The sequence below is a fragment of the Sciurus vulgaris genome (genome assembly GCF_902686455.1).
Source record: "Sciurus vulgaris genome assembly, chromosome: 12".
Lineage (NCBI taxonomy): Eukaryota > Metazoa > Chordata > Mammalia > Rodentia > Sciuridae > Sciurus > Sciurus vulgaris.
In genome coordinates, this window is record NC_136473.1 from 65,849,822 (window position 1) to 65,865,818 (window position 15,997).

At 34.9% G+C, this 15,997-nt stretch overlaps 1 long non-coding RNA gene across 1 annotated transcript in view; it reads left to right on the top strand.

Annotated features, from left to right (window-relative positions):
- The first annotated feature begins 26 nt into the window (after window positions 1-26).
- The window catches only part of LOC306641813, a 141,318-nt gene continuing 125,347 nt past the window's right edge, over window positions 27-15,997 (top strand). Inside the window, exons 1-2 of the long non-coding RNA XR_013758289.1 lie at window positions 27-166; window positions 13,176-13,254. This is a non-coding gene — a long non-coding RNA (uncharacterized lncRNA). The remainder of the gene's footprint in view (window positions 167-13,175; window positions 13,255-15,997) is intronic.

Genomic DNA, 15,997 nt, shown 5'->3' on the forward strand with positions numbered 1-15,997 from the left:
TAGTGGATATCCTGATACCCTCAGCATTTGCTTTAGGATTTTTAACTGCAGTTCTAAAACTCAGTCTTACTTTCTACTTTGGCAAGATATTAGTGTGTGTTTAAAATTTAACAAATAAAACCACTTTGGGACGTGCGCCAAATGTTTGCAGCTTTTTACATATAAGGTAAGTCAGCTATATAATAATTTCTTTGTGTTTTTTAAAAGCAGATCTAATCTAATGAGACAGAACTTTACACCCATTAGGATGGCTATTACCCAAAAAGTGGAAAATAAATATTGGTAAAGAAATGTAGAAACTGGAACCTTGTGCATTGTGGCAGCTGTAGAAACAGTTTGGTGATTCCTCAGAAAGTTAAACATGGAATTACCATATGATCCAGCAATTCTACCCCTCAGTATATCCCCAAAGAAATGAAAACAAGAACTCATAGTTATACACCAGTGTCCATAGCAGCTTTATTTACAATGCGCAAGAGACGGAAACAACCCAAATGTCCATCTCCAGGTAAATGGATAAACATAATATCTGATATGCATGTACAATGGAATATTATTCGGTCGTAAAATGAAAGGAAATTCTGAATGATGCTACAACAAAGATCAACCTTGAAAACATGCTAAGTGAAATTAATCAGACACAAAAGGACAACTGTTTTCTGATTTCCTTCATACACACTGACCCACAAATATAAGGCAAGGGAATATCCCAATTCTTTTTTCTTTTTTAAGTCTCTTCTGGAATTTGAATCATAGTCTTTTAGGGTCTCTATCTGTTAGGATTTCTGTGTTTCTTCAGCTTGTCCCAAGTCTTTGGTGTTAGTTCCTAGTTTGATCCTCCAACTGAATGAGCACCTGTCTAACCAGGTAGATAAGCAAGGGTAGATACCTCAAGTATGAAATCTGGAGTTTCTCCTAGAACTTGGCTTTTCTCAGATTTGGGATCGTTATTAGAATGAACCAGGTTCTTCCAAACCTAATCAAAGTATTATTTTATTCCAGTGATTTAAATACTTGGGTATTGTTATTCTTTCTTTCTTTCTTTCTTTCTTTCTTTCTTTCTTTCTTTCTTTCTTTCTTTCTTTCTTTCTTTCTTTCTTTCTTCTTTCTTTCTAGAACAAATAGAAGTTGTCAGATTCTTATATTTATAGATGCCTTCTGGTAGGCAAACTATTGAACACAAATGTTTTGTTCCTTTCATAATGTTATGCTACTTTGAAATGTAATTAAGTTTCAGAGTGACTGCTTGTTTCATGCCCTATTGAACTTTTGGGAAAATTATCAATAATTTTTAGTCTCATGTTCTTTTACTCTGTGTTATCTTCTAATTTTTTTTAAGTGCTACTCACTTGCATTCAGCTACTCTGTATACCTACTAGTGATGCATCCCCTTTAGGTAACTTCACTTCTAAACTGTAAAAAGCAAATAAACAAAACAAAACAAAGCTTTTCCAATATCTATCAGTATCTAAAGATACAAATGAGGAGGTCAGACTTTAGTATATTGCTCTGCTATGTGCTTAGAAATTCTGTAGGGCACACTTGTTGGCTTAACAAAGAAACACTTGAAAGATTAACCTTTTAAGGTAGAATATTTGATCATTTCAAATGATAACACTCAAATGAAATTGCATTAATCATACAGACATTGCAGTTTGCATTGCCCTTTACCTTGTTCTTGAGCATCAAATTATATCCTTTCCAGTGGTTAGTTTTTATCTATGGTGTTATTCAAAGGGACAGAGAAACACACACAATAAATACATGCATATTGTATAAAATGTCTTGCTTAAGTAATTTTAAAAATTTTATAAAATAATAAAGCAAATTCCTTTATACATTCCCCTTTTCCATTTATTAAAGAAAAACCACACAAACAACAACAAAAAACATTTAAAAGTTCTGAATTCTTATAAAATAGTAAAACTAAACATTTTAGAAATGAGATTATAAACTTTAATGTAACCATTGCCTTAGCGACAAGGACATTATACTTTTTTCAGTCAGTCTTCCTAAATACAGATGTGGGAAGTTCCTCTGCTCCACCTACTACTCCCTCTAGATGTGGTCCCATTCCCTTTTTAGAGCAGATGGGCCACTGGTGCATTGTTACATAGCTGAGGCAGCATTGGCAATGGGGCTAGGGAACAGAGTTACTCAAGCATAGACCCAGCACAGTCCTGGAGTACTGATAGTTATGACTTTGCTGGACTGTTAATGGTCAAAATGAACCACACCAAAGAAGTGTGCCAGCCCTGGGGAAGGACGATGGAAGTTCCTTTCTTCAGTGCAGACTGGGTGGCCAATGTTTCTACATGAGTGACTGAACAGTGCTCCTTACATTTCTACATGTCTCTGCTATTCCCTAGGAAAGAGGTCTTCTCCTATTTGAGCACCTTCTGTATTGCCAGGTCTCAAATTCCCAACCTCCTTCTGGAAATACTTCTTATTCAACTTCTTTGTAGTCTTTTTATCAGTCTCTAGAATCCCTCCATAGATCTTATTTGCCTGAGTATTCTAGAACTTACTATTTTGTTCTTCAGTAATAGGAACAAAATCCAGATAAAGGATGAATCGTAACTCTTAAACAGGTCCTATTTCCTTGAGGACAGAGAAGTCTCATTATTTAAATTGTCCTTTGAAATGGGAGAAAGTCATTGCATTCTACATACCCAATACAAAGAAAGGAAAGAAAAACAGAACACTTTCCCTATCAATACGGTCTGCCATATTTATATTCTCTATGAATGCCATCTACATTCTCCATATTCATTGAAAAGAAGCTTGTGAATGTGTGTTTGTAATATTGTAATGCTAGTAAGAGTTTTAGTTCCACTTCAGAGATGACAAGCTATGCGCCATTAGGCCATTTTGTGCCATTGGATAAGTTTTTCCAGGTGTGAAATAGGGGAGTACAGCTTGCAAACCTCTCAAGTTCTATGAGTCTGGGATCACAAAAAATTTTAAATATGCAACTCTTTCTACTCTTTCCATGGTGACTTCTAACTGGAAACAAACAAACAAACAAACAGAAAGTTAAAAGGACCTTCTTAAAAGCTAACCAGAAAATGTGAAGTCAATCTTTGCAATCAAAAAGAAGACTATGCAATTTATTCTGAAATGGACTATTTTCAGTATGTATGTGTATGCATTTCTCTCTGTGTGTGTGAGTGTGTGTGTGTGTGTGTGTGTGTGTATGTGTATGTGTGCCATTGACTCATGAGCAATATTTTATATAAAGATATGACAATGGATTTCCTATTATCATAACTGTATACCTTTAAAGAATATACTTTGTTTTTGTTTAGGTGTTGATTATTTTTAAAGAATATACTTTCTTATAACTTGATGGCAAAATGTCAATATTTGCGAACAAATATTCTTTGTGTAATGAAGAATAAATGTTAATGTATATATTCAAAAGAATTAATAGCAGTCTCAAAGAGATGTTTGTTCATTGATACTTATGGCAGTACTATTCACAATAACAAAGCAGCAGAAACAACTTTCATCAACGAATGTCCATCAACAAATGAATGACTAAACAAAAATAATAATGGAACATTATTTAGCCTTAAAAAGGAAGAAAATTGGGTCTGGGGTTATGGCTCAGTGGTGGAGCACTTGCCTTGCATGTGTGAGGTGCTGAATTTGCCACTCAACACCATGTAAAATAAATAAATAAAATAAAGGCACTGTGCCCATCTACACTAAAAAAAAAAAATGTACAAAAAAGGAAATAGAGTGAAAGAGACATTATTACCTCATGGACATATATGACTGCATGACTGATACGATCCTATAATACAAAAATGAGAAATTACACTCCATTTATGTATGATTTATCAAAATGTATAAATTCATTCTGTCATGTACAACTAATTAGAACAAATCAAAAAATATTTTTAAAAAGGAAGAAAAATTCATCACATGCTATGATGTGAATGAATCTTGAAGACATTTGCTAAGTGAAATAATCTAGTCCCAGAAAAGTCAAATACTGTATGATTCTACTTCTGTAGATCTAAAGTAGTAAAAGTCATGGAAAGGAGTAGAATGGCAGTTTCCAAGATGATCTTGCAAGTCTAAGCATAGAAACAACAAGTGTATGAGGTCATTTTTATAGGGATGCCTGATTTTAAGAATGTATAATATATATCCCAAAGGCTAAATTTACAATATAAATTAGATATAGTATAATTTATATTTTGATGAGTTTCTATTTCTGTGACCTTTTTGCAGGCAAACTGGATTTTTTTCATCTTCATATTACTAATTCCTAGATTATTAAAAAAACAACTTTGCTGAGTTGCTTTTTAAAGCGTCTGACTTCACATTGACTCTAATATACGGATGGACACAAGTTTTCTGAAAATTCTTCAGGAACACATCTCTATTTACATTCCCTGTTTTATTTCTGGAGATATCCAGTCTTGTCTTCTAACCTTCTGTCCATGTTGAACACCAAGAATTCTCCAAAGGTGCTGTGCTGCTTCCTCTCTTCTCCTATGCCCATTTTAACCGCAGCCAGGTGTACCTCTCTCTGTTTCCACCTTTTCCTGCCTACTTATTTTTCAGAGTTCAGGTCTATCTTCTCTTCCTTTGATTAGTTCTCTTCTGCCTGCTTTCAAAACAAGTGCAGCTATCATTTACATACTATTTGCATATTGACTGATATTTTATCACACTTTCATTGTACCTGACGATCATCAACAAAAATAAAAACAGTTTTGATGTAGTTTTGGCACTATGTTAAGTCCTTCACAGCCATCTTCTCACTTGAAGGTAGGTGGCAGGTGTGTGTAAAAATAATTTTTGCTTAATTTTTGTCCTACATTCTCCATTAGTTTATTGTTACAGTTATGTGTCCTCTAACAAAAGGAATGTTCTGAGAAAACAGCTGGTAGGCAATTTTGTCTTTTTGTGAAAAACACTCAGCATATTAGCCCAAACTAAGAGGGCTACAACCTTCCTTACTAGATGATCTAATCTTATGGAATTGCGGTAGGTGGTAGACCAAAATGTTATTCATGACTATACATGGTCATTATAAAATATAAAAGACACAATGGACATTAAAAAGTATCATTAACTACAGCTGTTTCGATAGCAAAAGTAAAAAGAGACAAGCAATTTACTCAATAATTTAAATTGTTTAAAAAACACACTAAACATTACTTTTGGAATTTTAGCTGACAACTTAAACGACTTGCTTCAATTTACACCAGTGACAGTCTTTGAAAATTGTTTATGCAGCTATTTTATTTCTGTCTAACAATTTTTATATTCTCCTTACTAGTATTGAAGTCTAAGTGAAAAAACATTAGTAATATTTTGTTTATGAAGACAAGTGGGTTGACTCTAATAAAAATACTGATTCATTTGCTTTGCTTCTCGGTGAGAAATGCCACCCATGAAGTATGCTGGCACTTGTTGCTAATAATAACATAATTTTAAGAAACCCAGGAAAACTATATACCTTCACTCACAAGAGTGTGAATTATTTATTTTTCTTAATAGAAAAAGTGAAGTGCATCAATGTTCAGTTCTGGTGGAAAGCAATTTAATAGCAAATTTTTATGTAAAAACATCGAAAGTGCTTGTCCAAGAGGCCATAAGAATGTCTCCTCTCTATAGAACATAGACATATACTTTAATATCTTTAAAAGAATAGAGCATTAAAGGATATAGTATGATCAGCTTTCATTAACTTAGCTATTTCTACTTTCTTAAAAAGGGTTTCATTCACATGTGCTATCTGTGGTTAAATCTTGCTCTTACCCACAGGAAAGCATCCTATCTAGGTCCGATTTTTACATAATGCAAGTGTAGTTGAGAGACCAAAAAAAAGTATTTTTCATGGCTATTAAAGTCATCACGTATACTAAAAAAGGCTCCTCTCTTGACCCTTTAGTTAGGGAATACTTCTGCTGATTGCATGATTAACATCTGGAAGTCACTCGAGATAATAACCTCCACCAATTCATTGCTTTTTCAGAGAAGACAGAATACAATGGAAGGAGAGAAGGCAAATTCCGTATCTCCTTTGATGCTCACAGACTTAAATCTTGCCACGGACTTTAAGTCATTCATTAAGCCAGTAAAAGGATTGAACTGTCAATGAGTATGTTCTTTGTCTTAAAATAAACTTCCCCAAAACATAAAAATACATGGCAAATGAAGTCTCTTGATTATTTCAGTTCACACAGGACATGATTTTCATTTTGACCCATGGCCTGGCTATAAACACAAGATGCATGTACTATTTTTTCCTACAATTTGTGCTTTGTGTAAAGCACAAAGTTTCTCTCATAACATCATTAAACAGACCCATTCATTTCTAAGTACAGATAAAAAAAAAATAGAGTGTGATATAAAAGTTCAGCCGTACTCTGTACTCAACAGCTACCATTTCTAAACTGATCTCTAAGGCATGTACAAAAGGATCAATCCAAGACTCTTCTCCAGTGGTTTCTTTAAAATAGAGCTTGATAATAATAACATGTTTTCATTTAAAAAAATTTATTTTCTTTAGTTGTAAAGGACACAATACCCTTAATTATTTATTTTTATGTGGTGCTAAGGATTGAACCCAGTACCTCACACGTGCCAGGCAAGCGCTCTACCACTGAGCCACAACCCCAGCCCACATGTTTTCATTTTGTCCCTATGATTATTTCTGTAGAGTCTATTGCATTTTAAATATTCATAGGAATAAGAATAAAAAGATTAAAAAGGACACAAATACTCTAAAGAACCAATTTTTCTTAATAAGTGGTCTATATCAGAAAATAAATTATTGCTTTTTATAGTTAAAGATTATACTAACCATGGCAATTATTTGGGGATAGGTAGTTTTAACATGCAATCCTTTGAAGACAGAACTTTCACGTGGGCTCTGGCCATTATTCTCAGAGGCTGTCATTGGTTTTAATTATTGTCTTTTTTAACCTTTCCTCAAAAGATGGCACCACATTCCACATTACTGCATTCCTAGCTATTCTGCTGATGTTCCTTTCCTTCCTGCCACATTATTTGAGGAAGTGCTTATTGCATCCATAAGTGTTTGTGTCACATCTGCTGTTTGCACTTGACTCATTTGCTTAAATGAAAACCTTTTTTATTTTGTGCCTCATTCAGTGAAGTTTTGCACCTCATTCAGTGAAGTTATATTGTGATAAACATAATTTGATTTCAAGTGTAGCAAAATCTCATTTTAAGTGCTATAAAATCTGTGGTGACCCATGCACTCAGATATCCTGTGTTAATGCAGAATTGTCTTGTATGGACCCCTTGCCAAATGTGAAGTGTCCAAGTCTTAAAAATTAACTGGTTCTCCCTTCCAGAGTAAACTCAGGAATCAATGTTAGCTTCTTGATTTGCTGTGGCAATAAGGTAAACTGACCTTCATTTTGTTTGTTAGTTACCCCCCAAAGTTCAAGGGCATATCAGAAACTTGATGATTGCTACCAAAGAATTGGTAGCTACCTGAGGACCAGGACTAGAAACATTTTTTCAGACTTGAGCCTCATGTTAAAGTGTAAACAGTGCTGGTAGATTGCCTGTTATGTCCTTAGCACTATAACATATAACAAAAGATAAAACTGATGACAGGTAGGTTTTACTCCTAAAAAACTTGACCTCTTTTTTCTTTACTTACAAGTAGAGTAGCAGGGTGATGAGAAAGATACATTTTAAAGTTACATGCTTGGTGTTTGGAACCTATTATAACTAACCAAAATTATTCTTGTTTTTAACATTTCCATGATACTTAACCTTGTTAACACTAAAGGTGATAATAGTGACAGTTGGATAAATTTGTTCCTGGGAGTTGTCTGATATATGTGTAACTTGCATTTGTGAGGGAGCTAGTCCAGTGATACACTTGATTACATTATGGAACAGAAAAGTGATAATATTATGCAACTCATATAAATATAGTCCTCATTTATGTCCTGTAAAACATATTCAGATGCCTTTGGGAATTTAAAAAGTCACTTTTCTGTGGCTTCTTCATGTAATTTGGCATTTTAAAAGCTGTAACTAGAATCCCATTATTTATCCCATTATTTACTAATCTGTACATGTTTTAAACTATCCAAATGGTATTTCTCTCAAATATTAGTCAAGCTTTTTGGTTTTCTCATTTAGTTCTTATGTCTTTTTTTCATTATTTATCACTATAATAAGCATTTTTCTAATGCTAGAGTATTTGTTTGAATATCGCTTGAATCCACGGAAAAAGAAGTTCTGGGTAAATTTTTTACAAGTTCGAATGGATGAAAACATAGTCCTAATTACAGAAAATCAGGCAAGGCAAATGTAGAATAGATACAATTCTTTAAATATTGTCATAGAAAACCTCAGACACGTGAGCTAGCAGCAGCTACAAGCATTATCATAGGACCTCTCTTTTCTGAAGTTTAGTGATCCTTATGAAGGAGCAAGTGAGAGCACACTCCCCTGCCTCTCTTTTAGGGCTTACCCTGTTCTGGTTCCATCTCATTTATTTCAAGTTCCTGAATAAAGACATTTCTTCTCTGATAAATGCTGGATCTCTTTCTATAATGGTACAGTTATCTGGGATTTATTAAGTGTATGTAACTTGGATAGGGTAAACATGCTATTTTTGTTTGCTGATTTAATATTGAATGAGCAACAGTGAGTGAGTGAGAAAGTGAGTGAGTGAGTGAGTGAGTGAGTGAGTGAGTGACCATCAGCTAGGAAACAAACCAGCTCAAGAGAAGCAGCTGGGTCTTGATTATATTATATCATGTAAATTACACAAGAGCTCAGCATCATTCTTTGAACCCAATTATAGTTATTCAATAAATATTTGTTGGACATGATGTTCCTCAAAAGACTCAAGTTGTACACTCATGCTACAGTATTTATATTGTGAGGGAAAGCTCAGTCTCCTTGTAAAAGGGATAATCCTGTTTCACTACTGGATAAATAGATCATTATGTAGTGTTTCCAACAGCTTTTCTAGAAATGACCCCTTTGAGGTTCAAAAAGGAACCAAAAGTGATTAGATTTTACAAATGTTATGCCACTTCTTATTACATGTAGTATTCAATAAAAAGAAAATCCCATGAGACAATTCTGTTTACCCCATGGGTCTGATGCCATAAAGTCTCATTCTTACGGCATCAATATTTTGGCATTTGTTTGTCAAAAATGGGGTGGAGTTAGAAGTATTCTTTCTGCCAGTTTATGTGATGCCATAAAGCAACATTTTTCATTTTTCAACACTTATTAGCTCAGCTCCCCAGCTGTGTAGCACCACGCCCTGGTGTGAAATTGAGAGGGAGAACTCTTGACAAGTTTATATTGGCTTAAATTTATAGGTTTTCTTTTGGGTGGGGGAAGGGATTTTTAAAGGGCATTGTAATTTTGTGATTTAGTGTTACAAAACCTTTATAACAGAAACTAAAAGCTTATGGGGAATGATTATCATTGAATATTGTTTGTCCCCTCTAAAGAAATATTAACAGTTATGTAATTAGATGAAAACTGAAGCAAGACATTAATTAATTAATTAGTTAGTGGGTTGATTGACCTAGGTAATCTAAGTGCTTTTATATACTGCCACATGTATAACTGAGGACCTTGCATGAAAAATACATTCAAAGGTGTAAGCCAATAGAGAAAATACAAGTTCAGTCTCCACCTAGACAGATTTTGATGTAATCATTTGTGTAATTGCTTCAAACTCTATTTGTTACATTTTATGAAGAGCAATTTAAATAAGGCTAAATTAAATTGATTTCACAGAAGGTTTGTTATGCCTAGAAAAAAACTCCATTAAACAATTACTGTAGCATGACATAGCACATTGAAGTAAAATGATTGACTGCAAGCTAAAAATTTGAAGATAAACAAATTTAATCCTTGGCACTGCCTTTCTCCTTTGACACACGCCCTAATGTGACCAAAATGGGGGAGATTCTTATAGCATTTTTAATATTTGTCTTGAGTGAGATAGTACTACAAGGAAGCTCCTTGTATTTATATTGTAAGAAAGGCTTTGGCAATACCAAATTAGGATTTTTAGTCCCATGCTTTATGTGGGAAGGTAGAGTGGAAGAGACTTTATAAATCCTAAATATGGCTTGTTAAATAGGCCCAAATTCTCCCAGCCACAGAGGGAGGGGAGATCCATCCGTCAAGACTTGCAGAATGTGCAGGCTGGCACTGACAGTGAATAAGTACCTTCAAAAACTGTCAGAGTAAACTGGAAGCAAACTTAATTGACTCAGTGGCTTTGTTTGTACATGTAAAATGCAAAGTAACAATGGTAAATCTTCTAAAATCATCTTGACAGTCCAGGGGCATCTTCATTTATATGTGTTTTTTAATCCATATAATCATAATCCTAGTCCAGACAGAAAGCCAAGGCACTGGGCATTTCAGTAGGCATTTTTGAAAGTACCAATATTAATTTTTAATGCCAAGTGAAATGATTAGAACAGCTTTATAGAGCCCGCTGAAGCCTAAATTCTGTCTTTTAGCCATGGCTGTGAAGAACAAAGAAAGAGAAGCATCAGGAAGATGGGGCTGGTATGTAACACTGATAGGGACAGACCTATTTTTGAGCACAAGGATTGCATCTGGAAAGATCAAGAAATGATTTCACAGATAACACCTGATGCTTTATATATAATAAAAGAAAATTCGGATGATCTTTCAAATGAAAATCACATGGGCCAAAGTTGTATGATGCTCTCCTTATCCTGCCTTTAAGTTTACAACTACTCAGATGTGGAAAGACACAAAAGACAAGTTAGCATTTAGAATCTTCTATTAGATGAGATTTTTTTTAATTAATTTTTTTTTTTTTTTTTTTTACATAGGAAGGACATGTTCATGTGTATAACAACATAGCTCTGGAAATATAGAAATAACTTTAAGGACAATATATAGGCAGATTAAAAGGAGCAAGAAGAAGAATCATTAGAAATATTTTGGGAGAAAACGTCATAGGGGAAGAATAAAGAACCTAGAAATGATTTTTTTAAAGACTTACATTTAAAGACTGGGTCAAAAAAGAGAAATCAGTGAACACCTCTCAAGAGCAATCATGGGAGTAGGCAGAAATGAGGGGAAACATCAGGAAGAGCAGAGGAGACCCACTGTTCTGAGATGTGGGTAAAAAACTGTTAGGTATGAGGACAGTATGAAATAGGGCCAATGGTTTTGGTGGTCAGGACAGAGGTGACTGGCAAAGATTTCCTAAGCAGCTTCCCTAGAGCAGTGAGGTGGTTGCTTTGAGTCAGACTACAGTGACTCAAGTCAAAAAGCTAGAATTAAAAAGTCATGAATGCAAACAGAAAATTTAAAGGTGCTAAACTACATTGTCATTAAATGTTCACTGGGGGGAAAAAAGAAACAGAAGAAATAAACAAAATATTTATTGGTTTTGTTTTGGACCTGACAAGACTGACAGTCAACATGGGGTGGTGCCATTAATCAGAATGGTGAGATTATAGTACTGTATAGGCTACTTAGGGAAATGTGTAAGCCAAGAAAAGGCAAATATAATAAATTATTTTCCAAGAAAGGAAAAATAATGAGGGGATAAAGCCTGTAGGTCTCCAATGGAGTTTCTGAGCCAATTTAGCAGAAATGAGGGAATGAGAGGGATGGAAAGGCAGGAAGTGACAATATAAAAAAGGACATTGAGAGTCAGTTATTTCAGAAGTGAGGTATTATTTTGCAATAGTGTGAAAAGTTTCCCTGAGCAAGAGGGATCATGCTGCTGGACCATTAAGAACAGGAAAGGTTTTAAATGGTGGGGAAGAGGGAAGATATTCTGTGTCCAAAGTCAAAGAACAAGTACAGCTGAAAGAATAGAGTAGGAGAAGGTATACCTAAAAAGGAAGCCTGTGAATACTGACATACCTGGAACCTCAGTTCTGTGCAGCAGTGTAAAATAGATGGACAGACAGATTGAGCTAATTGCAGAAGGGTTCAAAATGCTATTAAAGGATGAGAATTTTTATCTAGTGGATAACTAGGATACCTAAAAAACATTTTTTTTTTTTTTTTTTCAGTAACTGGGGATCGAACTCAGGGCCTTGTGCTTGCAAGGCAAGCACTCTACCAGCTGAGCTATCTCCCCAGCCCAGTAGGTGATATTTTTGATACATTTACCTCGACTGAGACTGGAAGGGAACACAGAGAGGAGGAATCTATGCCCATGGGTGCATCAAAGAGCTAGGCAGATAGGACAACTGAATTTTGAAGCAGTGACATAAATGGAGGTAGTGTTAGTTATGGGATGACAGGATTTAATGACAACTTAGCAACAGGGAAGAGACCTAGGAAAGAGTTAAAAGTGGTTCTAATGAAACAACAGAAAATAATCCTTCTACTGAGGAATGGGAATTGAGTAAAAGGCAAAGGGTGGCACTGAGGAGAGGAAGGTGAGTTTGTGATTTGGAAAAACAAATTTCTTATGAAGCTACAGGATGTTAAAAGCACATAAATAGCTATTATCATGCTTTCTTTGATTAAAACTAATGTGTAACACAGCTGTCTACTGCTGAAAGATTGTCAGTAGTAGACATCAACCTGGCATGAAGAAGTCAGAAAGAAGTTAGGTGGCTCCTTTGGTCATTTGGAGGAAAGACTTCTGGTGAACAGGCTCTGTTAATGATGGCTGTGTTCCAATTAAAAAGCCTTTAAGAGAGGATAATATGAAAAAGACCATTTAATCACACCTTGATTTTTTTTCAGTCACAGCTGCACATGGGTAGCAGGCACCATGCTGGGAACACTACCTTTGATTGCAAAGCATAAAATTTTTACAGGCTCTTTTTTTCCCTAACAAGTTAAAATTTAAGGTCTTTTCTATGTTGCATTTGGGTAATAATCCAGCAGAAAATATCCAAAAGTGCATAAATGGACCCAGTTAAAATATTTTTTTAAAAATCATTTTTGATGGTTCCTAGTAGTTACTAAGGTTGTGGAAAAATGTAGATTAATGAATACTTTAAATGAAATTTACTGTGTAATAGATTTAAAACTGGGCGAGATAGATCAGTAGTTACTAAGAGTAATGAAAATAAATTCTTGAAATGGTTGTTTCATGGCAGAAACTTGACAGTCTTTAATTATATTTTTGGAATTAGTTTTTTTTCTAAAATATTTCCTTAACTTTATTTTTATAGAACTAGAACGTGTCTTTTAACAACATGCTGTTTTATAATTATATGGAAGTATGCTACACAGGGGGAAAAGCATCTTGCAGTAAGTAGATTTTGCTCTTATTATTGGACCATCAAAAATGAGAATAAATATTGCCAGTTATGGCATGTGTTTCCACATGTAGAGTGTGATTCACAGAATTTTTTTCCCCCCATGTAGAGTATGATTTACCAAATTTTTACTTTGGTTCTATATTTAGTATCTCTGGTTCTTCAGTAGACTCTCAAGTCACTGAAATACTTTTTCTCACTTTATGGAATAAGCAGTAGCAGTGGTATATTAGTTTCCTAGGGTTCTCATAACAAATTACCAAAACCTAGTGACTTAAAAAGACAAAAATTTAATTTTTCACAGTTCTAGAGGTTGAAAATCTAAAAACAAAGCTTTGGCAGGGCCCTCTTACCTCACAAGTTTCTAGGGAAGAATTCATTCTCACTTTTTCCACTTTTCGGAGGTGCATGACAATCCATTGGGGTTCTTGGTTTATACTTGTTATCTCTTTGGTCTCTGCCTTTGTCTTCACGTGGTGTTCTGTATTTTCTCTGTGTCTCCCTGCCTTAATTTCCCTGTCCCTTCTCTCATAAGGACACCAGTCACTGGATTTAGTGCCTACCCTAAATCCAGGATAATTTTAACTTAAAATTCTGAACTGGTAACATCTGCAAAGACACCCTTTCCAAAGAAAGTGACATTCTAAAGTCCTGGGTAGACATAAATTCTGGGGGGATAATAGTCAACCTAATACAAGTAGTAATGATAATGTCTCAGCCTGTATTGTTTTACATTTTGAAAACTGCTAGTCAGACCAGCTGCAGAGGGGAGGGCCTGCTGGGAACAAGTGGCCAAAAACATAGAGGCTTTAGGATATAACACAGGAAGTGGTCTGGCAGTGGAGCTGTCCCTCAGGCTCTGCATGTTCCATGGAGGATTTACTGGGTGGACTTGAAGTAAGATCCTTGGCCTTGTATATGTCTCCAAGGTCCCCTGATTTTTTAAAAATTAGAACATAATAAGCAAATCTACCCCAATAGCTAGACCTAATTCACCACATTAGGACCAAAGAAGGGAAGAATTAGAGTGGAGCTTGGAAGCAAATCGGTTTAACTTTCCATTCAAATGCCATCACTTATTTATTAACAAATATTATGAGTAGCAATTTACACTCATATAATATGTTTTTTCATCAAGGCTCACACATACCAGTAAAAGTAGACAGGTGAACTGAGATTCAGACACTTGGGGAAAAAACGTGGCTAATCAGTGAGTTCAGTAAGTATTTTATGAACATGTTTGGTTCTGGGCTCTGGCTGGGAGGACCCTAATCCAGAAATAGAGTCAAGGTTTTGCTGACCATTGATACAGTGACTGTTGATTATCTCATACCTACACCATATGCAATATAGCCATGAAGTGGGGCTCTGGGATTGGAATCTCAGGTTTTCCATTTACCTCTATGAGCCTCAGATATTTCATATACAGGTTGGGAATAATAATAGTAACTCCTTCATATACTTGTGGGAAAGATTAAATCATTTTATATAAGTAAGGCACTTAGAATAGTTCCTGGAACATAGCAAGTGTTCAATAATGTTCAATTATTATTGCTACTATACCCAAGGTATTTTAATTGAACAAGAGTATATATGATTCTTAACCTCTGAGAGAGGATTATTATTTTTCATACTAACATATTTGTATAATGTTTATAATTTACAGTCATCTTCATACAATCCTGTAAAAATCCTTTCAATTTACTCAATACAGTTTTAGGCTGGAAAACTGGAGTTGAGAGAGGGTAAGTGAATTGTTTAGGTACACAAAGTAGCAGCATCGTGGACTCAAATATAGGATCTCTGTCCTATAGACTAAGCCTAGGTCTTAGAGAAGAGGGAAAAAAATTGGTGGATTTACAGAAACTGTAGTCCAGACTACAAAGATATGTAGAATTGAACTGAGAAACACCCTGTGCAAAGGAAAATATTCTGATTTTGAAGTCAGGAAACTTGCATATTAGCTTTTTTAAAACGATGTTTGTTCTTTTGCAAAGTCAACTGACTCTTAATAAGATGAATCCTCACTCCTCAAGTCTATGTGATATGTTTCAAGTGGTAGAGCTCTGGGTTGTAACATGCAAATCTTTCCTTCGCTTGCTGAGTTTGTATTTTCTGGAAATTTGCAGAATCTGGCTCGTGGAGCAAGTGTGTTTGTACAATGTGCCGGTTGCCATGTGTTTGGGAGATGTTCCCATATGCTGTTGTTGATGCAATAGGGATGGGGCTTTTAAATGTTGATACTATGAAAATGTAATGTGATTGGACTTGGACAGGTGCCTGAAACAGACCACCCATCCTATTTATTTTGCTGCCAAACAGGTCAAACAATTTCACTTGAAGGGCTTTGAACTTTCTTGATAGTGAATAATTCACATTTCATTTTAAATGCATGCTAAGTTATACTGAAATAGTTCTCTTAGAAACTACTTTGGGTGCTTTAAAAAAATTTTAGGAGGGTCTTGCTATGTTGCTGAGCAACCTCTAATTCTCGATTCTCTTGCCTCAGCCTCTCTCCAGTAGATGGAATTACAGATGTGTGCCACTGTACCTAACCTGGTACATATTTTTTCAAAGACATTTCTCCTCCATTAATTTTATTTTGGGATTTACATAAAAAAAAATAGTGCGCCTTGTTGAGGTAAAGAGGCTATTATTTTTAAGCTTATCATAGGACTTTAATCAATGTTCAAAAACCATCCCTCAAAAGAAAGATCTATTTTATATGTTTTCAT